Here is a 25,807-nt window from a genome sequence, read left to right on the forward strand (position 1 = left end):
CACGGTAGATTCCCCAACACACATAGATGCCATAGGAATACCGAGAGGAGTGCCAGATGAGTTTAAATTGGCCGACCAGGTAGTTGAGAACCTTCCCATTATTGCAGCCTTGTTCCCCATCACCCCCAATAAAAATGTGGATCGGATTAATTATGTTCATTACAACGTTTTGCGCCTCTCAAATTTAACTAGAGACGCAGTGGCGGGCCTGGCAGAACAATTAGGTCCGACTTCCCTCATGGCGGTGCAAAATAGGATGGCACTAGATATGTTACTAGCTGAAAAGGGGGGAGTGTGTGCTATGTTTGGGGAAGTATGCTGCACTTTCATCCCCAATAACACCGCACCAGACGGTTCAGTGACCAGGGCACTCGAGGGCCTTCGGACCCTCTCCAAAACGATGCATGATCACTCCGGGATTAATAACATCTGGGATGACTGGCTGACCTCCGTGTTTGGTAAATGGAAAGGTTTGATGGCTTCGATGTTAATATCCATTGTTACTTTTACTGGTATTTTAGTTACTTGTGGATGTTGCTGTATTCCTTGTGTATGCGCACTGTCAGTTCGCCTCATCACCACGGTGATAGAGAAGCGTGATAACGTCTATGCGCAGATGATGCCTCTTCTCCCTCCCAGAAAGGAAGGGGAGGAAGGTTCTCCTCTTGGGATTGAGCTGTGAGGTGATCTCCTTGCGGAGATCAAAAGGGGGAAGCAAATTTTTACTAATCATTGCCTATAATCAAGGTGATCTCCTAGCGGAGATCAAAAGGGGGAATTGAGGGGTTAATCATATCATAATTTACTTACTAATTCTAATAATATGTCTAACATAATGTAGACATCAGATTTGGGAACTGATACTAGCCCGGTAGGACGGGGTGATCTCACCCCACCCAGTTTGGAGAAATTGGGAACTGACGGTACGCCAGCAGGTCAGGACGACCTGGCCCGAGACACGAGGAAAACAGGAACCCACCATAGAACGGATACTTATTTTTTACTTATGCTTAACAAAAGAAGGAAACACGTACTTACTGATTAATTAGGAACATGTACTCACTGGCTAACTAGAGCAAATGTCAAGATGTGTTGTAGTCAGGCGAAGGGAAAATTACCGAGACGGGGGGGCGACACCCCAGAAGGCCTATAAAGGGACAGACCCGATACTTATGGATTGAGCTTCTTCCTGTACATGCTGAATGTATGTCAGATGGTTGCTCCCGGATTGCAATCTGTCAGAGAATAAACTGGTGACTTGCAACTACTCCTCGACTGTGCAGTGAATCTCTTCTCATCAACGGACCCGGCGGAGCTCAGACTCCAACAGCAGACTGCTGGTAGGGTAGGCTGAGCTGTGAGAGCAGTCTTACCTGAGCCAGAGCCATATAATCCAGTTGAAAGTCTAAAGTCTTAGTCTCTTGCAACTTTTCTTCTATCCTCAGCCCAGATTAGAGCTCTTGCTCCTTCTCATATTAAGCATGACAGAGCAATGGGTACTCAGCTGGTCTCTTCTGTGGAACATTTCATCATGCATTTCAGACGTCAAGCCACCAGATACGGTCGGCGAGACGGCCGTACATCTGTCGAGGCTGTGAGAACGCAGAGAAAACAGTGCGGGAGAGTGCATTTTCCCAAATGTGTCTTTAGAAAATTCCTGACTTCGGCAGAAAGTGAAACCAAAGAAACGCAGAGACGAAACTAAAGGTTACCACGGAAAAGTCATTGCAAGTGTTTGTAAGGAAAAAGAATCATTGAACTGTATCACTCGCATACAGAGAATGAATGCGCAGAGGATTATGGGAGTCAACGCTTTACCTTCCCACTGCGACCCAGAGTAGGCAGGTGAGTAGCACAACAGGGTCACATGGCCTTCGCTCAACTCATACTTACCTGGCAGGGGAGATACCATGATCACGAAGGTGGTTCACCCAGGGTGAGGCCCAGCCATTGCACTGCGGCTGTGCTGACTCCTGCGAATTCCCCAAATGTGGGAATCTCGACTGCATAATTTCTGGTAGTGGGGGACTGCGTTCGCGCTCTCCCCTGATTTTTGAGGTATGTAACGAGAGAGAACTTCTTTTCTGTGGCGTTTCTTAGCAAAACGCAAGAAGGTCACGTCTGACAAAGACAAACAAGAGAGCGAAAGACGTATGAGCAGTCTGTTGCTTCTGCTAAGTTTTTTTGCACGTGGTTCTCAGGGTGATTTTAATCTGAGCATTTTCTCTCTGTGGCGTTTTTTAGCAAAACGCAAGAAGGTCACGTCTGACAAAGACAAACAAGAGAGCGAAAGACGTGAGCAGTCTGTTGCTTCTGCTAAGTTTTTTTGCACGTGGTTCTCAGGGTGAATTTAATCTGAGCATGCCTGTGGTAGGCTGAGCACCATGACTGATGAAACTGCATGTATCTCCAGGTGCCTTTCTTACTGAACGCAGTATGTTTGTTGGATGAGCAGGTGATGAGAGGAAAATGTAAGCATGCTGTGGCTCGCAGGTTCTTATTAAAGGGTAAAGAGTCTCGTTCCTCTTTGCTTCAAAAAAGCATTTGCTGTATTCAGAGCAGACTGCTGGTAGGGTAGGCTGAGCTGTGAGAGCAGTCTTACCTGAGCCAGAGCCATATAATCCAGTTGAAAGTCTAAAGTCTTAGTCTCTTGCAACTTTTCTTCTATCCTCAGGCTCAGCCCAGATTAGAGCTCTTGCTCCTTCTCATATTAAGCATGACAGAGCAATGGGTACTCAGCTGGTCTCTTCTGTGGAACATTTCATCATGCATTTCAGACGTCAAGCCGCCAGATACGGTCGGCGAGACGGCCGTACATCTGTCGAGGCTGTGAGAACGCAGAGAAAACAGTGCGGGAGAGTGCATTTTCCCAAATGTGTCTTTAGAAAATTCCTGACTTCGGCAGAAAGTGAAACCAAAGAAACGCAGAGACGAAACTAAAGGTTACCACGGAAAAGTCATTGCAAGTGTTTGTAAGGAAAAAGAATCATTGAACTGTATCACTCGCATACAGAGAATGAATGCGCAGAGGATTATGGGAGTCAACGCTTTACCTTCCCACTGCGACCCAGAGTAGGCAGGTGAGTAGGACAACAGGGTCACATGGCCTTCGCTCAACTCATACTTACCTGGCAGGGGAGATACCATGATCACGAAGGTGGTTCACCCAGGGTGAGGCCCAGCCATTGCACTGCGGCTGTGCTGACTCCTGCGAATTCCCCAAATGTGGGAATCTCGACTGCATAATTTCTGGTAGTGGGGGACTGCGTTCGCGCTCTCCCCTGATTTTTGAGGTACGTAACGAGAGAGAACTTCTTTTCTGAGGCGTTTCTTAGCAAAACGCAAGAAGGTCACGTCTGACAAAGACAAACAAGAGAGCGAAAGACGTATGAGCAGTCTGTTGCTTCTGCTAAGTTTTTTTGCATGTGGTTCTCAGGGTGAATTTAATCGGAGCATGCCTGTGGTAGGCTGAGCACCATGACTGATGAAACTGCATGTATCTCCAGGTGCCTTTCTTACTGAACGCAGTATGTTTGTTGGATGAGCAGGTGATGAGAGGAAAATGTAAGCATGCTGTGGCTCGCAGGTTCTTATTAAAGGGTAAAGAGTCTCGTTCCTCTTTGCTTCAAAAAAGCATTTGCTGTATTCAGAGCAGACTGCTGGTAGGGTAGGCTGAGCTGTGAGAGCAGTCTTACCTGAGCCAGAGCCATATAATCCAGTTGAAAGTCTAAAGTCTTAGTCTCTTGCAACTTTTCTTCTATCCTCAGGCTCAGCCCAGATTAGAGCTCTTGCTCCTTCTCATATTAAGCATGACAGAGCAATGGGTACTCAGCTGGTCTCTTCTGTGGAACATTTCATCATGCATTTCAGACGTCAAGCCGCCAGATACGGTCGGCGAGACGGCCGTACATCTGTCGAGGCTGTGAGAACGCAGAGAAAACAGTGCGGGAGAGTGCATTTTCCCAAATGTGTCTTTAGAAAATTCTTGACTTCGGCAGAAAGTGAAACCAAAGAAACGCAGAGACGAAACTAAAGGTTACCACGGAAAAGTCATTGCAAGTGTTTGTAAGGAAAAAGAATCATTGAACTGTATCACTCGCATACAGAGAATGAATGCGCAGAGGATTATGGGAGTCAACGCTTTACCTTCCCACTGCGACCCAGAGTAGGCAGGTGAGTAGGACAACAGGGTCACATGGCCTTCGCTCAACTCATACTTACCTGGCAGGGGAGATACCATGATCACGAAGGTGGTTCACCCAGGGTGAGGCCCAGCCATTGCACTGCGGCTGTGCTGACTCCTGCGAATTCCCCAAATGTGGGAATCTCGACTGCATAATTTCTGGTAGTGGGGGACTGCGTTCGCGCTCTCCCCTGATTTTTGAGGTATGTAACGAGAGAGAACTTCTTTTCTGTGGCGTTTCTTAGCAAAACGCAAGAAGGTCACGTCTGACAAAGACAAACAAGAGAGCGAAAGACGTATGAGCAGTCTGTTGCTTCTGCTAAGTTTTTTTGCACGTGGTTCTCAGGGTGATTTTAATCTGAGCATTTTCTCTCTGTGGCGTTTTTTAGCAAAACGCAAGAAGGTCACGTCTGACAAAGACAAACAAGAGAGCGAAAGACGTGAGCAGTCTGTTGCTTCTGCTAAGTTTTTTTGCACGTGGTTCTCAGGGTGAATTTAATCTGAGCATGCCTGTGGTAGGCTGAGCACCATGACTGATGAAACTGCATGTATCTCCAGGTGCCTTTCTTACTGAACGCAGTATGTTTGTTGGATGAGCAGGTGATGAGAGGAAAATGTAAGCATGCTGTGGCTCGCAGGTTCTTATTAAAGGGTAAAGAGTCTCGTTCCTCTTTGCTTCAAAAAAGCATTTGCTGTATTCAGAGCAGACTGCTGGTAGGGTAGGCTGAGCTGTGAGAGCAGTCTTACCTGAGCCAGAGCCATATAATCCAGTTGAAAGTCTAAAGTCTTAGTCCCTTGCAACTTTTCTTCTATCCTCAGCCCAGATTAGAGCTCTTGCTCCTTCTCATATTAAGCATGACAGAGCAATGGGTACTCAGCTGGTCTCTTCTGTGGAACATTTCATCATGCAATTCAGACGTCAAGCCGCCAGATACGGTCGGCGAGACGGCCGTACATCTGTCGAGGCTGTGAGAACGCAGAGAAAACAGTGCGGGAGAGTGCATTTTCCCAAATGTGTCTTTAGAAAATTCCTGACCTCGGCAGAAAGTGAAACCAAAGAAACGCAGAGACGAAACTAAAGGTTACCATGGAAAAGTCATTGCAAGTGTTTGGAAGGAAAAAGAATCATTGAACTGTATCACTCGCATACAGAGAATGTCTGCGCAGAGGATTATGGGAGTCGATGCTTTACCTTCCCACTGCGACCCAGAGTAGGCAGGTGAGTAGGACAACAGGGTCACATGGCCTTCGCTCAACTCATACTTACCTGGCAGGGGAGATACCATGATCACGAAGGTGGTTCACCCAGGGTGAGGCCCAGCCATTGCACTGCGGCTGTGCATTTGCGAATTCCCCAAATGTGGGAATCTCGACTGCATAATTTCTGGTAGTGGGGGACTGCGTTCGCGCTCTCCCCTGATTTTTGAGGTACGTAACGAGAGAGAACTTCTTTTCTGTGGCGTTTCTTAGCAAAACGCAAGAAGGTCACGTCTGACAAAGACAAACAAGAGAGCGAAAGACGTATGAGCAGTCTGTTGCTTCTGCTAAGTTTTTTTGCACGTGGTTCTCAGGGTGAATTTAATCGGAGCATGCCTGTGGTAGGCTGAGCACCATGACTGATGAAACTGCATGTATCTCCAGGTGCCTTTCTTACTGAACGCAGTATGTTTGTTGGATGAGCAGGTGATGAGAGGAAAATGTAAGCATGCTGTGGCTCGCAGGTTCTTATTAAAGGGTAAAGAGTCTCGTTCCTCTTTGCTTCAAAAAAGCATTTGCTGTATTCAGAGCAGACTGCTGGTAGGGTAGGCTGAGCTGTGAGAGCAGTCTTACCTGAGCCAGAGCCATATAATCCAGTTGAAAGTCTAAAGTCTTAGTCTCTTGCAACTTTTCTTCTATCCTCAGGCTCAGCCCAGATTAGAGCTCTTGCTCCTTCTCATATTAAGCATGACAGAGCAATGGGTACTCAGCTGGTCTCTTCTGTGGAACATTTCATCATGCATTTCAGACGTCAAGCCGCCAGATACGGTCGGCGAGACGGCCGTACATCTGTCGAGGCTGTGAGAACGCAGAGAAAACAGTGCGGGAGAGTGCATTTTCCCAAATGTGTCTTTAGAAAATTCCTGACTTCGGCAGAAAGTGAAACCAAAGAAACGCAGAGACGAAACTAAAGGTTACCACGGAAAAGTCATTGCAAGTGTTTGTAAGGAAAAAGAATCATTGAACTGTATCACTCGCATACAGAGAATGAATGCGCAGAGGATTATGGGAGTCAACGCTTTACCTTCCCACTGCGACCCAGAGTAGGCAGGTGAGTAGGACAACAGGGTCACATGGCCTTCGCTCAACTCATACTTACCTGGCAGGGGAGATACCATGATCACGAAGGTGGTTCACCCAGGGTGAGGCCCAGCCATTGCACTGCGGCTGTGCTGACTCCTGCGAATTCCCCAAATGTGGGAATCTCGACTGCATAATTTCTGGTAGTGGGGGACTGCGTTCGCGCTCTCCCCTGATTTTTGAGGTATGTAACGAGAGAGAACTTCTTTTCTGTGGCGTTTCTTAGCAAAACGCAAGAAGGTCACGTCTGACAAAGACAAACAAGAGAGCGAAAGACGTATGAGCAGTCTGTTGCTTCTGCTAAGTTTTTTTGCACGTGGTTCTCAGGGTGATTTTAATCTGAGCATTTTCTCTCTGTGGCGTTTTTTAGCAAAACGCAAGAAGGTCACGTCTGACAAAGACAAACAAGAGAGCGAAAGACGTGAGCAGTCTGTTGCTTCTGCTAAGTTTTTTTGCACGTGGTTCTCAGGGTGAATTTAATCTGAGCATGCCTGTGGTAGGCTGAGCACCATGACTGATGAAACTGCATGTATCTCCAGGTGCCTTTCTTACTGAACGCAGTATGTTTGTTGGATGAGCAGGTGATGAGAGGAAAATGTAAGCATGCTGTGGCTCGCAGGTTCTTATTAAAGGGTAAAGAGTCTCGTTCCTCTTTGCTTCAAAAAAGCATTTGCTGTATTCAGAGCAGACTGCTGGTAGGGTAGGCTGAGCTGTGAGAGCAGTCTTACCTGAGCCAGAGCCATATAATCCAGTTGAAAGTCTAAAGTCTTAGTCTCTTGCAACTTTTCTTCTATCCTCAGGCTCAGCCCAGATTAGAGCTCTTGTTCCTTCTCATATTAAGCATGACAGAGCAATGGGTACTCAGCTGGTCTCTTCTGTGGAACATTTCATCATGCATTTCAGACGTCAAGCCGCCAGATACGGTCGGCGAGACGGCCGTACATCTGTCGAGGCTGTGAGAACGCAGAGAAAACAGTGCGGGAGAGTGCATTTTCCCAAATGTGTCTTTAGAAAATTCCTGACCTCGGCAGAAGGTGAAACCAAAGAAACGCAGAGACGAAACTAAAGGTTACCACGGAAAAGTCATTGCAAGTGTTTGTAAGGAAAAAGAATCATTGAACTGTATCACTCGCATACAGAGAATGTCTGTGCAGAGGATTATGGGAGTCAACGCTTTACCTTCCCACTGCGACCCAGAGTAGGCAGGTGAGTAGGACAACAGGGTCACATGGCCTTCGCTCAACTCATACTTACCTGGCAGGGGAGATACCATGATCACGAAGGTGGTTCACCCAGGGTGAGGCCCAGCCATTGCACTGCGGCTGTGCTGACTCCTGCGAATTCCCCAAATGTGGGAATCTCGACTGCATAATTTCTGGTAGTGGGGGACTGCGTTCGCGCTCTTCCCTGATTTTTGAGGTACGTAACGAGAGAGAACTTCTTTTCTGTGGCGTTTCTTAGCAAAACGCAAGAAGGTCACGTCTGACAAAGACAAACAAGAGAGCGAAAGACGTATGAGCAGTCTGTTGCTTCTGCTAAGTTTTTTTGCACGTGGTTCTCAGGGTGAATTTAATCTGAGCATGCCTGTGGTAGGCTGAGCACCATGACTGATGAAACTGCATGTATCTCCAGGTGCCTTTCTTACTGAACGCAGTATGTTTGTTGGATGAGCAGGTGATGAGAGGAAAATGTAAGCATGCTGTGGCTCGCAGGTTCTTATTAAAGGGTAAAGAGTCTCGTTCCTCTTTGCTTCAAAAAAGCATTTGCTGTATTCAGAGCAGACTGCTGGTAGGGTAGGCTGAGCTGTGAGAGCAGTCTTACCTGAGCCAGAGCCATATAATCCAGTTGAAAGTCTAAAGTCTTAGTCCCTTGCAACTTTTCTTCTATCCTCAGCCCAGATTAGAGCTCTTGCTCCTTCTCATATTAAGCATGACAGAGCAATGGGTACTCAGCTGGTCTCTTCTGTGGAACATTTCATCATGCAATTCAGACGTCAAGCCGCCAGATACGGTCGGCGAGACAGCCGTACATCTGTCGAGGCTGTGAGAACGCAGAGAAAACAGTGCGGGAGAGTGCATTTTCCCAAATGTGTCTTTAGAAAATTCCTGACCTCGGCAGAAAGTGAAACCAAAGAAACGCAGAGACGAAACTAAAGGTTACCATGGAAAAGTCATTGCAAGTGTTTGGAAGGAAAAAGAATCATTGAACTGTATCACTCGCATACAGAGAATGTCTGCGCAGAGGATTATGGGAGTCGATGCTTTACCTTCCCACTGCGACCCAGAGTAGGCAGGTGAGTAGGACAACAGGGTCACATGGCCTTCGCTCAACTCATACTTACCTGGCAGGGGAGATACCATGATCACGAAGGTGGTTCACCCAGGGTGAGGCCCAGCCATTGCACTGCGGCTGTGCTGACTCCTGCGAATTCCCCAAATGTGGGAATCTCGACTGCATAATTTCTGGTAGGGGGGGGACTGCGTTCGCGCTCTCCCCTGATTTTTGAGGTACATAACGAGAGAGAACTTCTTTTCTGTGGCGTTTCTTAGCAAAACGCAAGAAGGTCATGTCTGACAAAGACAAACAAGAGAGCGAAAGACGTATGAGCAGTCTGTTGCTTCTGCTAAGTTTTTTTGCACGTGGTTCTCAGGGTGAATTTAATCTGAGCATGCCTGTGGTAGGCTGAGTACCATGACTGATGAAACTGCATGTATCTCCAGGTGCCTTTCTTACTGAACGCAGTATGTTTGTTGGATGAGCAGGTGATGAGAGGAAAATGTAAGCATGCTGTGGCTCGCAGGTTCTTATTAAAGGGTAAAGAGTCTCGTTCCTCTTTGCTTCAAAAAAGCATTTGCTGTATTCAGAGCAGACTGCTGGTAGGGTAGGCTGAGCTGTGAGAGCAGTCTTACCTGAGCCAGAGCCATATAATCCAGTTGAAAGTCTAAAGTCTTAGTCTCTTGCAACTTTTCTTCTATCCTCAGGCTCAGCCCAGATTAGAGCTCTTGCTCCTTCTCATATTAAGTATGACAGAGCAATGGGTACTCAGCTGGTCTCTTCTGTGGAACATTTCATCATGCATTTCAGACGTCAAGCCGCCAGATACGGTCGGCGAGACGGCCGTACATCTGTCGAGGCTGTGAGAACGCAGAGAAAACAGTGCGGGAGAGTGCATTTTCCCAAATGTGTCTTTAGAAAATTCCTGACCTCGGCAGAAAGTGAAACCAAAGAAAAGCAGAGACGAAACTAAAGGTTACCATGGAAAAGTCATTGCAAGTGTTTGGAAGGAAAAAGAATCATTGAACTGTATCACTCGCATACAGAGAATGTCTGCGCAGAGGATTATGGGAGTCAACGCTTTACCTTCCCACTGCGACCCAGAGTAGGCAGGTGAGTAGGACAACAGGGTCACATGGCCTTCGCTCAACTCATACTTACCTGGCAGGGGAGATACCATGATCACGAAGGTGGTTCACCCAGAGTGAGGCCCAGCCATTGCACTGCGGCTGTGCTGACTCCTGCGAATTCCCCAAATGTGGGAATCTCGACTGCATAATTTCTGGTAGTGGGGGACTGCGTTCGTGCTCTCCCCTGATTTTTGAGGTACGTAACGAGAGAGAACTTCTTTTCTGAGGCGTTTCTTAGCAAAACGCAAGAAGGTCACGTCTGACAAAGACAAACAAGAGAGCGAAAGACGTATGAGCAGTCTGTTGCTTCTGCTAAGTTTTTTTGCACGTGGTTCTCAGGGTGAATTTAATCTGAGCATGCCTGTGGTAGGCTGAGTACCATGACTGATGAAACTGCATGTATCTCCAGGTGCCTTTCTTACTGAACGCAGTATGTTTGTTGGATGAGCAGGTGATGAGAGGAAAATGTAAGCATGCTGTGGCTCGCAGGTTCTTATTAAAGGGTAAAGAGTCTCGTTCCTCTTTGCTTCAAAAAAGCATTTGCTGTATTCAGAGCAGACTGCTGGTAGGGTAGGCTGAGCTGTGAGAGCAGTCTTACCTGAGCCAGAGCCATATAATCCAGTTGAAAGTCTAAAGTCTTAGTCTCTTGCAACTTTTCTTCTATCCTCAGGCTCAGCCCAGATTAGAGCTCTTGCTCCTTCTCATATTAAGCATGACAGAGCAATGGGTACTCAGCTGGTCTCTTCTGTGGAACATTTCATCATGCATTTCAGACGTCAAGCCGCCAGATACGGTCGGCGAGACGGCCGTACATCTGTCGAGGCTGTGAGAACGCAGAGAAAACAGTGCGGGAGAGTGCATTTTCCCAAATGTGTCTTTAGAAAATTCCTGACTTCGGCAGAAAGTGAAACCAAAGAAACGCAGAGACGAAACTAAAGGTTACCACGGAAAAGTCATTGCAAGTGTTTGTAAGGAAAAAGAATCATTGAACTGTATCACTCGCATACAGAGAATGTCTGCGCAGAGGATTATGGGAGTCAACGCTTTACCTTCCCACTGCGACCCAGAGTAGGCAGGTGAGTAGGACAACAGGGTCACATGGCCTTCGCTCAACTCATACTTACCTGGCAGGGGAGATACCATGATCACGAAGGTGGTTCACCCAGGGTGAGGCCCAGCCATTGCACTGCGGCTGTGCTGACTCCTGCGAATTCCCCAAATGTGGGAATCTCGACTGCATAATTTCTGGTAGTGGGGGACTGCGTTCGCGCTCTCCCCTGATTTTTGAGGTACGTAACGAGAGAGAACTTCTTTTCTGAGGCGTTTCTTAGCAAAACGCAAGAAGGTCACGTCTGACAAAGACAAACAAGAGAGCGAAAGACGTATGAGCAGTCTGTTGCTTCTGCTAAGTTTTTTTGCACGTGGTTCTCAGGGTGATTTTAATCTGAGCATTTTCTCTCTGTGGCGTTTTTTAGCAAAACGCAAGAAGGTCACGTCTGACAAAGACAAACAAGAGAGCGAAAGACGTGAGCAGTCTGTTGCTTCTGCTAAGTTTTTTTGCACGTGGTTCTCAGGGTGAATTTAATCTGAGCATGCCTGTGGTAGGCTGAGCACCATGACTGATGAAACTGCATGTATCTCCAGGTGCCTTTCTTACTGAACGCAGTATGTTTGTTGGATGAGCAGGTGATGAGAGGAAAATGTAAGCATGCTGTGGCTCGCAGGTTCTTATTAAAGGGTAAAGAGTCTCGTTCCTCTTTGCTTCAAAAAAGCATTTGCTGTATTCAGAGCAGACTGCTGGTAGGGTAGGCTGAGCTGTGAGAGCAGTCTTACCTGAGCCAGAGCCATATAATCCAGTTGAAAGTCTAAAGTCTTAGTCCCTTGCAACTTTTCTTCTATCCTCAGCCCAGATTAGAGCTCTTGCTCCTTCTCATATTAAGCATGACAGAGCAATGGGTACTCAGCTGGTCTCTTCTGTGGAACATTTCATCATGCATTTCAGACGTCAAGCCGCCATATACGGTCGGCGAGATGGCCGTACATCTGTCGAGGCTGTGAGAACGCAGAGAAAACAGTGCGGGAGAGTGCATTTTCCCAAATGTGTCTTTAGAAAATTCCTGACCTCGGCAGAAAGTGAAACCAAAGAAAAGCAGAGACGAAACTAAAGGTTACCATGGAAAAGTCATTGCAAGTGTTTGGAAGGAAAAAGAATCATTGAACTGTATCACTCGCATACAGAGAATGTCTGCGCAGAGGATTATGGGAGTCAACGCTTTACCTTCCCACTGCGACCCAGAGTAGGCAGGTGAGTAGGACAACAGGGTCACATGGCCTTCGCTCAACTCATACTTACCTGGCAGGGGAGATACCATGATCACGAAGGTGGTTCACCCAGGTTGAGGCCCAGCCATTGCACTGCGGCTGTGCTGACTCCCGCGAATTCCCCAAATGTGGGAATCTCGACTGCATAATTTCTGGTAGTGGGGGACTGCGTTCGCGCTCTCCCCTGATTTTTGAGGTACGTAACGAGAGTGAACTTCTTTTCTGTGGCGTTTCTTAGCAAAACGCAAGAAGGTCACGTCTGACAAAGACAAACAAGAGAGCGAAAGACGTATGAGCAGTCTGTTGCTTCTGCTAAGTTTTTTTGCACGTGGTTCTCAGGGTGAATTTAATCGGAGCATGCCTGTGGTAGGCTGAGCACCATGACTGATGAAACTGCATGTATCTCCAGGTGCCTTTCTTACTGAACGCAGTATGTTTGTTGGATGAGCAGGTGATGAGAGGAAAATGTAAGCATGCTGTGGCTCGCAGGTTCTTATTAAAGGGTAAAGAGTCTCGTTCCTCTTTGCTTCAAAAAAGCATTTGCTGTATTCAGAGCAGACTGCTGGTAGGGTAGGCTGAGCTGTGAGAGCAGTCTTACCTGAGCCAGAGCCATATAATCCAGTTGAAAGTCTAAAGTCTTAGTCTCTTGCAACTTTTCTTCTATCCTCAGGCTCAGCCCAGATTAGAGCTCTTGCTCCTTCTCATATTAAGCATGACAGAGCAATGGGTACTCAGCTGGTCTCTTCTGTGGAACATTTCATCATGCATTTCAGACGTCAAGCCGCCAGATACGGTCGGCGAGACGGCCGTACATCTGTCGAGGCTGTGAGAACGCAGAGAAAACAGTGCGGGAGAGTGCATTTTCCCAAATGTGTCTTTAGAAAATTCCTGACCTCGGCAGAAGGTGAAACCAAAGAAACGCAGAGACGAAACTAAAGGTTACCACGGAAAAGTCATTGCAAGTGTTTGTAAGGAAAAAGAATCATTGAACTGTATCACTCGCATACAGAGAATGAATGCGCAGAGGATTATGGGAGTCAACGCTTTACCTTCCCACTGCGACCCAGAGTAGGCAGGTGAGTAGGACAACAGGGTCACATGGCCTTCGCTCAACTCATACTTACCTGGCAGGGGAGATACCATGATCACGAAGGTGGTTCACCCAGGGTGAGGCCCAGCCATTGCACTGCGGCTGTGCTGACTCCTGCGAATTCCCCAAATGTGGGAATCTCGACTGCATAATTTCTGGTAGTGGGGGACTGCGTTCGCGCTCTCCCCTGATTTTTGAGGTATGTAACCAGAGAGAACTTCTTTTCTGTGGCGTTTCTTAGCAAAACGCAAGAAGGTCACGTCTGACAAAGACAAACAAGAGAGCGAAAGACGTATGAGCAGTCTGTTGCTTCTGCTAAGTTTTTTTGCACGTGGTTCTCAGGGTGATTTTAATCTGAGCATTTTCTCTCTGTGGCGTTTTTTAGCAAAACGCAAGAAGGTCACGTCTGACAAAGACAAACAAGAGAGCGAAAGACGTGAGCAGTCTGTTGCTTCTGCTAAGTTTTTTTGCACGTGGTTCTCAGGGTGAATTTAATCTGAGCATGCCTGTGGTAGGCTGAGCACCATGACTGATGAAACTGCATGTATCTCCAGGTGCCTTTCTTACTGAACGCAGTATGTTTGTTGGATGAGCAGGTGATGAGAGGAAAATGTAAGCATGCTGTGGCTCGCAGGTTCTTATTAAAGGGTAAAGAGTCTCGTTCCTCTTTGCTTCAAAAAAGCATTTGCTGTATTCAGAGCAGACTGCTGGTAGGGTAGGCTGAGCTGTGAGAGCAGTCTTACCTGAGCCAGAGCCATATAATCCAGTTGAAAGTCTAAAGTCTTAGTCCCTTGCAACTTTTCTTCTATCCTCAGCCCAGATTAGAGCTCTTGCTCCTTCTCATATTAAGCATGACAGAGCAATGGGTACTCAGCTGGTCTCTTCTGTGGAACATTTCATCATGCATTTCAGACGTCAAGCCGCCATATACGGTCGGCGAGACGGCCGTACATCTGTCGAGGCTGTGAGAACGCAGAGAAAACAGTGCGGGAGAGTGCATTTTCCCAAATGTGTCTTTAGAAAATTCCTGACCTCGGCAGAAAGTGAAACCAAAGAAAAGCAGAGACGAAACTAAAGGTTACCATGGAAAAGTCATTGCAAGTGTTTGGAAGGAAAAAGAATCATTGAACTGTATCACTCGCATACAGAGAATGTCTGCGCAGAGGATTATGGGAGTCAACGCTTTACCTTCCCACTGCGACCCAGAGTAGGCAGGTGAGTAGGACAACAGGGTCACATGGCCTTCGCTCAACTCATACTTACCTGGCAGGGGAGATACCATGATCACGAAGGTGGTTCACCCAGGTTGAGGCCCAGCCATTGCACTGCGGCTGTGCTGACTCCCGCGAATTCCCCAAATGTGGGAATCTCGACTGCATAATTTCTGGTAGTGGGGGACTGCGTTCGCGCTCTCCCCTGATTTTTGAGGTACGTAACGAGAGTGAACTTCTTTTCTGTGGCGTTTCTTAGCAAAACGCAAGAAGGTCACGTCTGACAAAGACAAACAAGAGAGCGAAAGACGTATGAGCAGTCTGTTGCTTCTGCTAAGTTTTTTTGCACGTGGTTCTCAGGGTGAATTTAATCGGAGCATGCCTGTGGTAGGCTGAGCACCATGACTGATGAAACTGCATGTATCTCCAGGTGCCTTTCTTACTGAACGCAGTATGTTTGTTGGATGAGCAGGTGATGAGAGGAAAATGTAAGCATGCTGTGGCTCGCAGGTTCTTATTAAAGGGTAAAGAGTCTCGTTCCTCTTTGCTTCAAAAAAGCATTTGCTGTATTCAGAGCAGACTGCTGGTAGGGTAGGCTGAGCTGTGAGAGCAGTCTTACCTGAGCCAGAGCCATATAATCCAGTTGAAAGTCTAAAGTCTTAGTCTCTTGCAACTTTTCTTCTATCCTCAGGCTCAGCCCAGATTAGAGCTCTTGCTCCTTCTCATATTAAGCATGACAGAGCAATGGGTACTCAGCTGGTCTCTTCTGTGGAACATTTCATCATGCATTTCAGACGTCAAGCCGCCAGATACGGTCGGCGAGACGGCCGTACATCTGTCGAGGCTGTGAGAACGCAGAGAAAACAGTGCGGGAGAGTGCATTTTCCCAAATGTGTCTTTAGAAAATTCCTGACCTCGGCAGAAGGTGAAACCAAAGAAACGCAGAGACGAAACTAAAGGTTACCACGGAAAAGTCATTGCAAGTGTTTGTAAGGAAAAAGAATCATTGAACTGTATCACTCGCATACAGAGAATGTCTGCGCAGAGGATTATGGGAGTCAACGCTTTACCTTCCCACTGCGACCCAGAGTAGGCAGGTGAGTAGGACAACAGGATCACATGGCCTTCGCTCAACTCATACTTACCTGGCAGGGGAGATACCATGATCACGAAGGTGGTTCACCCAGGGTGAGGCCCAGCCATTGCACTGCGGCTGTGCTGACTTCTGCGAATTCCCCAAATGTGGGAATCTCGACTGCATGATTTCTGGTAGTGGGGGACTGCGTTCGCGCTCTCCCCTGATTTTTGAGGTACGTAACGAGAGAGAACTTCTTTTCTGTGGCGTTTCTTAGCAAAACGCAAGAAGGTCACGTCTGACAAAGACAAACAAGAGAGCGAAAGACGTATGAGCAGTCTGTTGCTTCTGCTAAGTTTTTTTGCACGTGGTTCTCAGGGTGATTTTAATCTGAGCATTTTCTCTCTGTGGCGTTTTTTAGCAAAACGCAAGAAGGTCACGTCTGACAAAGACAAACAAGAGAGCGAAAGACGTGAGCAGTCTGTTGCTTCTGCTAAGTTTTTTTGCACGTGGTTCTCAGGGTGAATTTAATCTGAGCATGCCTGTGGTAGGCTGAGCACCATGACTGATGAAACTGCATGTATCTCCAGGTGCCTTTCTTACTGAACGCAGTATGTTTGTTGGATGAGCAGGTGATGAGAGGAAAATGTAAGCATGCTGTGGCTCGCAGGTTCTTATTAAAGGGTAAAGAGTCTCGTTCCTCTTTGCTTCAAAAAAGCATTTGCTGTATTCAGAGCAGACTGCTGGTAGGGTAGGCTGAGCTGTGAGAGCAGTCTTACCTGAGCCAGAGCCATATAATCCAGTTGAAAGTCTAAAGTCTTAGTCCCTTGCAACTTTTCTTCTATCCTCAGCCCAGATTAGAGCTCTTGCTCCTTCTCATATTAAGCATGACAGAGCAATGGGTACTCAGCTGGTCTCTTCTGTGGAACATTTCATCATGCAATTCAGACGTCAAGCCGCCAGATACGGTCGGCGAGACGGCCGTACATCTGTCGAGGCTGTGAGAACGCAGAGAAAACAGTGCGGGAGAGTGCATTTTCCCAAATGTGTCTTTAGAAAATTCCTGACCTCGGCAGAAAGTGAAACCAAAGAAACGCAGAGACGAAACTAAAGGTTACCATGGAAAAGTCATTGCAAGTGTTTGGAAGGAAAAAGAATCATTGAACTGTATCACTCGCATACAGAGAATGTCTGCGCAGAGGATTATGGGAGTCGATGCTTTACCTTCCCACTGCGACCCAGAGTAGGCAGGTGAGTAGGACAACAGGGTCACATGGCCTTCGCTCAACTCATACTTACCTTGCAGAGGAGATACCATGATCACGAAGGTGGTTCACCCAGGGTGAGGCCCAGCCATTGCACTGCGGCTGTGCTGACTCCTGCGAATTCCCCAAATGTGGGAATCTCGACTGCATAATTTCTGGTAATGGGGGACTGCGTTCGCGCTCTCCCCTGATTTTTGAGGTACGTAACGAGAGAGAACTTCTTTTCTGTGGCGTTTCTTAGCAAAACGCAAGAAGGTCACGTCTGACAAAGACAAACAAGAGAGCGAAAGACGTATGAGCAGTCTGTTGCTTCTGCTAAGTTTTTTTGCACGTGGTTCTCAGGGTGAATTTAATCTGAGCATGCCTGTGGTAGGCTGAGTACCATGACTGATGAAACTGCATGTATCTCCAGGTGCCTTTCTTACTGAACGCAGTATGTTTGTTGGATGAGCAAGTGATGAGAGGAAAATGTAAGCATGCTGTGGCTCGCAGGTTCTTATTAAAGGGTAAAGAGTCTCGTTCCTCTTTGCTTCAAAAAAGCATTTGCTGTATTCAGAGCAGACTGCTGGTAGGGTAGGCTGAGCTGTGAGAGCAGTCTTACCTGAGCCAGAGCCATATAATCCAGTTGAAAGTCTAAAGTCTTAGTCTCTTGCAACTTTTCTTCTATCCTCAGGCTCAGCCCAGATTAGAGCTCTTGCTCCTTCTCATATTAAGCATGACAGAGCAATGGGTACTCAGCTGGTCTCTTCTGTGGAACATTTCATCATGCATTTCAGACGTCAAGCCGCCAGATACGGTCGGCGAGACGGCCGTACATCTGTCGAGGCTGTGAGAACGCAGAGAAAACAGTGCGGGAGAGTGCATTTTCCCAAATGTGTCTTTAGAAAATTCCTGACCTCGGCAGAAAGTGAAACCAAAGAAACGCAGAGACGAAACTAAAGGTTACCATGGAAAAGTCATTGCAAGTGTTTGGAAGGAAAAAGAATCATTGAACTGTATCACTCGCATACAGAGAATGTCTGCGCAGAGGATTATGGGAGTCAACGCTTTACCTTCCCACTGCGACCCAGAGTAGGCAGGTGAGTAGGACAACAGGGTCACATGGCCTTCGCTCAACTCATACTTACCTGGCAGGGGAGATACCATGATCACGGAGGTGGTTCACCCAGGGTGAGGCCCAGCCATTGCACTGCGGCTGTGCTGACTCCTGCGAATTCCCCAAATGTGGGAATCTCGACTGCATAATTTCTGGTAGTGGGGGACTGCGTTCGCGCTCTCCCCTGATTTTTGAGGTACGTAACGAGAGAGAACTTCTTTTCTGAGGCGTTTCTTAGCAAAACGCAAGAAGGTCACGTCTGACAAAGACAAACAAGAGAGCGAAAGACGTATGAGCAGTCTGTTGCTTCTGCTAAGTTTTTTTGCACGTGGTTCTCAGGGTGAATTTAATCTGAGCATGCCTGTGGTAGGCTGAGTACCATGACTGATGAAACTGCATGTATCTCCAGGTGCCTTTCTTACTGAACGCAGTATGTTTGTTGGATGAGCAGGTGATGAGAGGAAAATGTAAGCATGCTGTGGCTCGCAGGTTCTTATTAAAGGGTAAAGAGTCTCGTTCCTCTTTGCTTCAAAAAAGCATTTGCTGTATTCAGAGCAGACTGCTGGTAGGGTAGGCTGAGCTGTGAGAGCAGTCTTACCTGAGCCAGAGCCATATAATCCAGTTGAAAGTCTAAAGTCTTAGTCTCTTGCAACTTTTCTTCTATCCTCAGGCTCAGCCCAGATTAGAGCTTTTGCTCCTTCTCATATTAAGCATGACAGAGCAATGGGTACTGAGCTGGTCTCTTCTGTGGAACATTTCATCATGCATTTCAGACGTCAAGCCGCCAGATACGGTCGGCGAGACGGCCGTACATCTGTCGAGGCTGTGAGAACGCAGAGAAAACAGTGCGGGAGAGTGCATTTTCCCAAATGTGTCTTTAAGAAAATTCCTGACCTCGGCAGAAGGTGAAACCAAAGAAACGCAGAGACGAAACTAAAGGTTACCACGGAAAAGTCATTGCAAGTGTTTGGAAGGAAAAAGAATCATTGAACTGTATCACTCGCATACAGAGAATGTCTGCGCAGAGGATTATGGGAGTCAAGGCTTTACCTTCCCACTGCGACCCAGAGTAGGCAGGTGAGTAGGACAACAGGGTCACATGGCCTTCGCTCAACTCATACTTACCTGGCAGGGGAGATACCATGATCACGAAGGTGGTTCACCCAGGGTGAGGCCCAGCCATTGCACTGCGGCTGTGCTGACTCCTGCGAATTCCCCAAATGTGGGAATCTCGACTGCATAATTTCTGGTAGTGGGGGACTGCGTTCGCGCTCTCCCCTGATTTTTGAGGTACGTAACGAGAGAGAACTTCTTTTCTGTGGCGTTTCTTAGCAAAATGCAAGAAGGTCACGTCTGACAAAGACAAACAAGAGAGCGAAAGACGTATGAGCAGTCTGTTGCTTCTGCTAAGTTTTTTTGCACGTGGTTCTCAGGGTGATTTTAATCTGAGCATTTTCTCTCTGTGGCGTTTTTTAGCAAAACGCAAGAAGGTCACGTCTGACAAAGACAAACAAGAGAGCGAAAGACGTGAGCAGTCTGTTGCTTCTGCTAAGTTTTTTTGCACGTGGTTCTCAGGGTGAATTTAATCGGAGCATGCCTGTGGTAGGCTGAGCAGCATGACTGATGAAACTGCATGTATCTCCAGGTGCCTTTCTTACTGAACGCAGTATGTTTGTTGGATGAGCAGGTGATGAGAGGAAAATGTAAGCATGCTGTGGCTCGCAGGTTCTTATTAAAGGGTAAAGAGTCTCGTTCCTCTTTGCTTCAAAAAAGCATTTGCTGTATTCAGAGCAGACTGCTGGTAGGGTAGGCTGAGCTGTGAGAGCAGTCTTACCTGAGCCAGAGCCATATAATCCAGTTGAAAGTCTAAAGTCTTAGTCTCTTGCAACTTTTCTTCTATCCTCAGGCTCAGCCCAGATTAGAGCTCTTGCTCCTTCTCATATTAAGCATGACAGAGCAATGGGTACTCAGCTGGTCTCTTCTGTGGAACATTTCATCATGCATTTCAGACGTCAAGCCGCCAGATACGGTCGGCGAGACGGCCGTACATCTGTCGAGGCTGTGAGAACGCAGAGAAAACAGTGCGGGAGAGTGCATTTTCCCAAATGTGTCTTTAGAAAATTCCTGACCTCGGCAGAAAGTGAAACCAAAGAAACGCAGAGACGAAACTAAAGGTTACCATGGAAAAGTCATTGCAAGTGTTTGGAAGGAAAAAGAATCATTGAACTGTATCACTCGCATACAGAGAATGTCTGCGCAGAGGATTATGGGAGTCAACGCTTTACCTTCCCACTGCGACCCAGAGTAGGCAGGTGAGTAGGACAACAGGGTCACATGGCCTTCGCTCAACTCATACTTACCTGGCAGGGGAGATACCATGATCACGAAGGTGGTTCACCCAGGGTGAGGCCCAGCCATTGCACTGCGGCTGTGCTGACTCCTGCGAATTCCCCAAATGTGGGAATCTCGACTGCATAATTTCTGGTAGTGGGGGACTGCGTTCGCGCTCTCCCCTGATTTTTGAGGTACGTAACAAGAGAGAACTTCTTTTCTGAGGCGTTTTTTAGCAAAACGCAAGAAGGTCATGTCTGACAAAGACAAACAAGAGAGCGAAAGACGTATGAGCAGTCTGTTGCTTCTGCTAAGTTTTTTTGCACGTGGTTCTCAGGGTGAATTTAATCTGAGCATGCCTGTGGTAGGCTGAGTACCATGACTGATGAAACTGCATGTATCTCCAGGTGCCTTTCTTACTGAACGCAGTATGTTTGTTGGATGAGCAGGTGATGAGAGGAAAATGTAAGCATGCTGTGGCTCGCAGGTTCTTATTAAAGGGTAAAGAGTCTCGTTCCTCTTTGCTTCAAAAAAGCATTTGCTGTATTCAGAGCAGACTGCTGGTAGGGTAGGCTGAGCTGTGAGAGCAGTCTTACCTGAGCCAGAGCCATATAATCCAGTTGAAAGTCTAAAGTCTTAGTCTCTTGCAACTTTTCTTCTATCCTCAGGCTCAGCCCAGATTAGAGCTTTTGCTCCTTCTCATATTAAGCATGACAGAGCAATGGGTACTGAGCTGGTCTCTTCTGTGGAACATTTCATCATGCATTTCAGACGTCAAGCCGCCAGATACGGTCGGCGAGACGGCCGTACATCTGTCGAGGCTGTGAGAACGCAGAGAAAACAGTGCGGGAGAGTGCATTTTCCCAAATGTGTCTTTAAGAAAATTCCTGACCTCGGCAGAAGGTGAAACCAAAGAAACGCAGAGACGAAACTAAAGGTTACCACGGAAAAGTCATTGCAAGTGTTTGGAAGGAAAAAGAATCATTGAACTGTATCACTCGCATACAGAGAATGTCTGCGCAGAGGATTATGGGAGTCAAGGCTTTACCTTCCCACTGCGACCCAGAGTAGGCAGGTGAGTAGGACAACAGGGTCACATGGCCTTCGCTCAACTCATACTTACCTGGCAGGGGAGATACCATGATCACGAAGGTGGTTCACCCAGGGTGAGGCCCAGCCATTGCACTGCGGCTGTGCTGACTCCTGCGAATTCCCCAAATGTGGGAATCTCGACTGCATAATTTCTGGTAGTGGGGGACTGCGTTCGCGCTCTCCCCTGATTTTTGAGGTACGTAACGAGAGAGAACTTCTTTTCTGTGGCGTTTCTTAGCAAAATGCAAGAAGGTCACGTCTGACAAAGACAAACAAGAGAGCGAAAGACGTATGAGCAGTCTGTTGCTTCTGCTAAGTTTTTTTGCACGTGGTTCTCAGGGTGATTTTAATCTGAGCATTTTCTCTCTGTGGCGTTTTTTAGCAAAACGCAAGAAGGTCACGTCTGACAAAGACAAACAAGAGAGCGAAAGACGTGAGCAGTCTGTTGCTTCTGCTAAGTTTTTTTGCACGTGGTTCTCAGGGTGAATTTAATCGGAGCATGCCTGTGGTAGGCTGAGCAGCATGACTGATGAAACTGCATGTATCTCCAGGTGCCTTTCTTACTGAACGCAGTATGTTTGTTGGATGAGCAGGTGATGAGAGGAAAATGTAAGCATGCTGTGGCTCGCAGGTTCTTATTAAAGGGTAAAGAGTCTCGTTCCTCTTTGCTTCAAAAAAGCATTTGCTGTATTCAGAGCAGACTGCTGGTAGGGTAGGCTGAGCTGTGAGAGCAGTCTTACCTGAGCCAGAGCCATATAATCCAGTTGAAAGTCTAAAGTCTTAGTCTCTTGCAACTTTTCTTCTATCCTCAGGCTCAGCCCAGATTAGAGCTCTTGCTCCTTCTCATATTAAGCATGACAGAGCAATGGGTACTCAGCTGGTCTCTTCTGTGGAACATTTCATCATGCATTTCAGACGTCAAGCCGCCAGATACGGTCGGCGAGACGGCCGTACATCTGTCGAGGCTGTGAGAACGCAGAGAAAACAGTGCGGGAGAGTGCATTTTCCCAAATGTGTCTTTAGAAAATTCCTGACCTCGGCAGAAAGTGAAACCAAAGAAACGCAGAGACGAAACTAAAGGTTACCATGGAAAAGTCATTGCAAGTGTTTGGAAGGAAAAAGAATCATTGAACTGTATCACTCGCATACAGAGAATGTCTGCGCAGAGGATTATGGGAGTCAACGCTTTACCTTCCCACTGCGACCCAGAGTAGGCAGGTGAGTAGGACAACAGGGTCACATGGCCTTCGCTCAACTCATACTTACCTGGCAGGGGAGATACCATGATCACGAAGGTGGTTCACCCAGGGTGAGGCCCAGCCATTGCACTGCGGCTGTGCTGACTCCTGCGAATTCCCCAAATGTGGGAATCTCGACTGCATAATTTCTGGTAGTGGGGGACTGCGTTCGCGCTCTCCCCTGATTTTTGAGGTACGTAACAAGAGAGAACTTCTTTTCTGAGGCGTTTTTTAGCAAAACGCAAGAAGGTCATGTCTGACAAAGACAAACAAGAGAGCGAAAGACGTATGAGCAGTCTGTTGCTTCTGCTAAGTTTTTTTGCACGTGGTTCTCAGGGTGAATTTAATCTGAGCATGCCTGTGGTAGGCTGAGTACCATGACTGATGAAACTGCATGTATCTCCAGGTGCCTTTCTTACTGAACGCAGTATGTTTGTTGGATGAGCAGGTGATGAGAGGAAAATGTAAGCATGCTGTGGCTCGCAGGTTCTTATTAAAGGGTAAAGAGTCTCGTTCCTCTTTGCTTCAAAAAAGCATTTGCTGTATTCAGAGCAGACTGCTGGTAGGGTAGGCTGAGCTGTGAGAGCAGTCTTACCTGAGCCAGAGCCATATAATCCAGTTGAAAGTCTAAAGTCTTAGTCTCTTGCAACTTTTCTTCTATCCTCAGGCTCAGCCCAGATTAGAGCTTTTGCTCCTTCTCATATTAAGCATGACAGAGCAATGGGTACTGAGCTGGTCTCTTCTGTGGAACATTTCATCATGCATTTCAGACGTCAAGCCGCCAGATACGGTCGGCGAGACGGCCGTACATCTGTCGAGGCTGTGAGAACGCAGAGAAAACAGTGCGGGAGAGTGCATTTTCCCAAATGTGTCTTTAGAAAATTCCTGACCTCGGCAGAAGGTGAAACCAAAGAAACGCAGAGACGAAACTAAAGGTTACCACGGAAAAGTCATTGCAAGTGTTTGGAAGGAAAAAGAATCATTGAACTGTATCACTCGCATACAGAGAATGAATGCGCAGAGGATTATGGGAGTCAAGGCTTTACCTTCCCACTGCGACCTAGAGTAGGCAGGTGAGTAGGACAACAGGGTCACATGGCCTTCGCTCAACTCATACTTACCTGGCAGGGGAGATACCATGATCACGAAGGTGGTTCACCCAGGGTGAGGCCCAGCCATTGCACTGCGGCTGTGCTGACTCCTGCGAATTCCCCAAATGTGGGAATCTCGACTGCATAATTTCTGGTAGTGGGGGACTGTGTTCGCGCTCTCCCCTGATTTTTGAGGTACGTAACGAGAGAGAACTTCTTTTCTGTGGCGTTTCTTAGCAAAACGCAAGAAGGTCACGTCTGACAAAGACAAACAAGAGAGCGAAAGACGTATGAGCAGTCTGTTGCTTCTGCTAAGTTTTTTTGCACGTGGTTCTCAGGGTGAATTTAATCGGAGCATGCCTGTGGTAGGCTGAGCACCATGACTGATGAAACTGCATGTATCTCCAGGTGCCTTTCTTACTGAACGCAGTATGTTTGTTGGATGAGCAGGTGATGAGAGGAAAATGTAAGCATGCTGTGGCTCGCAGGTTCTTATTAAAGGGTAAAGAGTCTCGTTCCTCTTTGCTTCAAAAAAGCATTTGCTGTATTCAGAGCAGACTGCTGGTAGGGTAGGCTGAGCTGTGAGAGCAGTCTTACCTGAGCCAGAGCCATATAATCCAGTTGAAAGTCTAAAGTCTTAGTCTCTTGCAACTTTTCTTCTATCCTCAGGCTCAGCCCAGATTAGAGCTCTTGCTCCTTCTCATATTAAGCATGACAGAGCAATGGGTACTCAGCTGGTCTCTTCTGTGGAACATTTCATCATGCATTTCAGACGTCAAGCCGCCAGATACGGTCGGCGAGACGGCCGTACATCTGTCGAGGCTGTGAGAACGCAGAGAAAACAGTGCGGGAGAGTGCATTTTCCCAAATGTGTCTTTAGAAAATTCCTGACCTCGGCAGAAGGTGAAACCAAAGAAACGCAGAGAGGAAACTAAAGGTTACCACGGAAAAGTCATTGCAAGTGTTTGGAAGGAAAAAGAATCATTGAACTGTATCACTCGCATACAGAGAATGTCTGCGCAGAGGATTATGGGAGTCAACGCTTTACCTTCCCACTGCGACCCAGAGTAGGCAGGTGAGTAGGACAACAGGGTCACATGGCCTTCGCTCAACTCATACTTACCTGGCAGGGGAGATACCATGATCACGAAGGTGGTTCACCCAGGGTGAGGCCCAGCCATTGCACTGCGGCTGTGCTGACTCCTGCGAATTCCCCAAATGGGGGAATCTCGACTGCATAATTTCTGGTAGTGGGGGACTGCGTTCGCGCTCTCCTCTGATTTTTGAGGTACGTAACGAGAGAGAACTTCTTTTCTGTGGCGTTTCTTAGCAAAACGCAAGAAGGTCACGTCTGACAAAGACAAACAAGACAGCGAAAGACATATGAGCAGTCTGTTGCTTCTGCTAAGTTTTTTTGCACGTGGTTCTCAGGGTGAATTTAATCGGAGCATGCCTGTGGTAGGCTGAGCACCATGACTGATGAAACTGCATGTATCTCCAGGTGCCTTTCTTACTGAACGCAGTATGTTTGTTGGATGAGCAGGTGATGAGAGGAAAATGTAAGCATGCTGTGGCTCGCAGGTTCTTATTAAAGGGTAAAGAGTCTCGTTCCTCTTTGCTTCAAAAAAGCATTTGCTGTATTCAGAGCAGACTGCTGGTAGGGTAGGCTGAGCTGTGAGAGCAGTCTTACCTGAGCCAGAGCCATATAATCCAGTTGAAAGTCTAAAGTCTTAGTCTCTTGCAACTTTTCTTCTATCCTCAGGCTCAGCCCAGATTAGAGCTTTTGCTCCTTCTCATATTAAGCATGACAGAGCAATGGGTACTGAGCTGGTCTCTTCTGTGGAACATTTCATCATGCATTTCAGACGTCAAGCCGCCAGATACGGTCGGCGAGACGGCCGTACATCTGTCGAGGCTGTGAGAACGCAGAGAAAACAGTGCGGGAGAGTGCATTTTCCCAAATGTGTCTTTAGAAAATTCCTGACCTCGGCAGAAGGTGAAACCAAAGAAACGCAGAGACGAAACTAAAGGTTACCACGGAAAAGTCATTGCAAGTGTTTGGAAGGAAAAAG

General features: G+C 47.2%; 21 non-coding genes across 21 annotated transcripts; all 21 read left to right on the top strand.

Moving 5' to 3' along the window:
- Positions 1-1,885: 1,885 nt before the first annotated feature.
- Positions 1,886-2,049, top strand: LOC140592915 (U1 spliceosomal RNA). The gene has a single exon (XR_011993367.1). It is a non-coding gene; the product is annotated as a U1 spliceosomal RNA (small nuclear RNA).
- A 1,071-nt stretch (positions 2,050-3,120) lies between these two features.
- On the top strand, positions 3,121-3,284 carry LOC140592916 (U1 spliceosomal RNA). The gene has a single exon (XR_011993368.1). It is a non-coding gene; the product is annotated as a U1 spliceosomal RNA (small nuclear RNA).
- A 929-nt stretch (positions 3,285-4,213) lies between these two features.
- Positions 4,214-4,377, top strand: LOC140592917 (U1 spliceosomal RNA). The gene has a single exon (XR_011993369.1). It is a non-coding gene; the product is annotated as a U1 spliceosomal RNA (small nuclear RNA).
- A 1,065-nt stretch (positions 4,378-5,442) lies between these two features.
- LOC140592908 (U1 spliceosomal RNA) lies at positions 5,443-5,602 on the top strand. Its single transcript, XR_011993360.1, has one exon. It is a non-coding gene; the product is annotated as a U1 spliceosomal RNA (small nuclear RNA).
- Positions 5,603-6,531: 929 nt separating this feature from the next.
- LOC140592918 (U1 spliceosomal RNA) lies at positions 6,532-6,695 on the top strand. The gene has a single exon (XR_011993370.1). It is a non-coding gene; the product is annotated as a U1 spliceosomal RNA (small nuclear RNA).
- A 1,071-nt stretch (positions 6,696-7,766) lies between these two features.
- On the top strand, positions 7,767-7,930 carry LOC140592852 (U1 spliceosomal RNA). Its single transcript, XR_011993305.1, has one exon. It is a non-coding gene; the product is annotated as a U1 spliceosomal RNA (small nuclear RNA).
- Positions 7,931-8,853: 923 nt separating this feature from the next.
- LOC140592843 (U1 spliceosomal RNA) lies at positions 8,854-9,018 on the top strand. The gene has a single exon (XR_011993296.1). It is a non-coding gene; the product is annotated as a U1 spliceosomal RNA (small nuclear RNA).
- Positions 9,019-9,947: 929 nt separating this feature from the next.
- LOC140592903 (U1 spliceosomal RNA) lies at positions 9,948-10,111 on the top strand. The gene has a single exon (XR_011993355.1). It is a non-coding gene; the product is annotated as a U1 spliceosomal RNA (small nuclear RNA).
- Positions 10,112-11,040: 929 nt separating this feature from the next.
- LOC140592919 (U1 spliceosomal RNA) lies at positions 11,041-11,204 on the top strand. Its single transcript, XR_011993371.1, has one exon. It is a non-coding gene; the product is annotated as a U1 spliceosomal RNA (small nuclear RNA).
- A 1,065-nt stretch (positions 11,205-12,269) lies between these two features.
- Positions 12,270-12,433, top strand: LOC140592884 (U1 spliceosomal RNA). Its single transcript, XR_011993336.1, has one exon. It is a non-coding gene; the product is annotated as a U1 spliceosomal RNA (small nuclear RNA).
- A 929-nt stretch (positions 12,434-13,362) lies between these two features.
- Positions 13,363-13,526, top strand: LOC140592920 (U1 spliceosomal RNA). The gene has a single exon (XR_011993372.1). It is a non-coding gene; the product is annotated as a U1 spliceosomal RNA (small nuclear RNA).
- Positions 13,527-14,591: 1,065 nt separating this feature from the next.
- LOC140592885 (U1 spliceosomal RNA) lies at positions 14,592-14,755 on the top strand. The gene has a single exon (XR_011993337.1). It is a non-coding gene; the product is annotated as a U1 spliceosomal RNA (small nuclear RNA).
- Positions 14,756-15,684: 929 nt separating this feature from the next.
- LOC140592897 (U1 spliceosomal RNA) lies at positions 15,685-15,848 on the top strand. The gene has a single exon (XR_011993349.1). It is a non-coding gene; the product is annotated as a U1 spliceosomal RNA (small nuclear RNA).
- A 1,065-nt stretch (positions 15,849-16,913) lies between these two features.
- Positions 16,914-17,077, top strand: LOC140592904 (U1 spliceosomal RNA). The gene has a single exon (XR_011993356.1). It is a non-coding gene; the product is annotated as a U1 spliceosomal RNA (small nuclear RNA).
- A 929-nt stretch (positions 17,078-18,006) lies between these two features.
- LOC140592878 (U1 spliceosomal RNA) lies at positions 18,007-18,170 on the top strand. Its single transcript, XR_011993330.1, has one exon. It is a non-coding gene; the product is annotated as a U1 spliceosomal RNA (small nuclear RNA).
- Positions 18,171-19,100: 930 nt separating this feature from the next.
- LOC140592921 (U1 spliceosomal RNA) lies at positions 19,101-19,264 on the top strand. The gene has a single exon (XR_011993373.1). It is a non-coding gene; the product is annotated as a U1 spliceosomal RNA (small nuclear RNA).
- A 1,071-nt stretch (positions 19,265-20,335) lies between these two features.
- On the top strand, positions 20,336-20,499 carry LOC140592922 (U1 spliceosomal RNA). Its single transcript, XR_011993374.1, has one exon. It is a non-coding gene; the product is annotated as a U1 spliceosomal RNA (small nuclear RNA).
- A 930-nt stretch (positions 20,500-21,429) lies between these two features.
- On the top strand, positions 21,430-21,593 carry LOC140592923 (U1 spliceosomal RNA). The gene has a single exon (XR_011993375.1). It is a non-coding gene; the product is annotated as a U1 spliceosomal RNA (small nuclear RNA).
- A 1,071-nt stretch (positions 21,594-22,664) lies between these two features.
- LOC140592924 (U1 spliceosomal RNA) lies at positions 22,665-22,828 on the top strand. Its single transcript, XR_011993376.1, has one exon. It is a non-coding gene; the product is annotated as a U1 spliceosomal RNA (small nuclear RNA).
- Positions 22,829-23,757: 929 nt separating this feature from the next.
- Positions 23,758-23,921, top strand: LOC140592833 (U1 spliceosomal RNA). The gene has a single exon (XR_011993286.1). It is a non-coding gene; the product is annotated as a U1 spliceosomal RNA (small nuclear RNA).
- Positions 23,922-24,850: 929 nt separating this feature from the next.
- Positions 24,851-25,014, top strand: LOC140592882 (U1 spliceosomal RNA). The gene has a single exon (XR_011993334.1). It is a non-coding gene; the product is annotated as a U1 spliceosomal RNA (small nuclear RNA).
- The last annotated feature ends 793 nt before the right edge of the window (positions 25,015-25,807 follow it).

Source organism: Paramormyrops kingsleyae, chromosome 9, assembly GCF_048594095.1.
Source record: "Paramormyrops kingsleyae isolate MSU_618 chromosome 9, PKINGS_0.4, whole genome shotgun sequence".
In the NCBI taxonomy this organism is placed as follows: domain Eukaryota; kingdom Metazoa; phylum Chordata; class Actinopteri; order Osteoglossiformes; family Mormyridae; genus Paramormyrops; species Paramormyrops kingsleyae.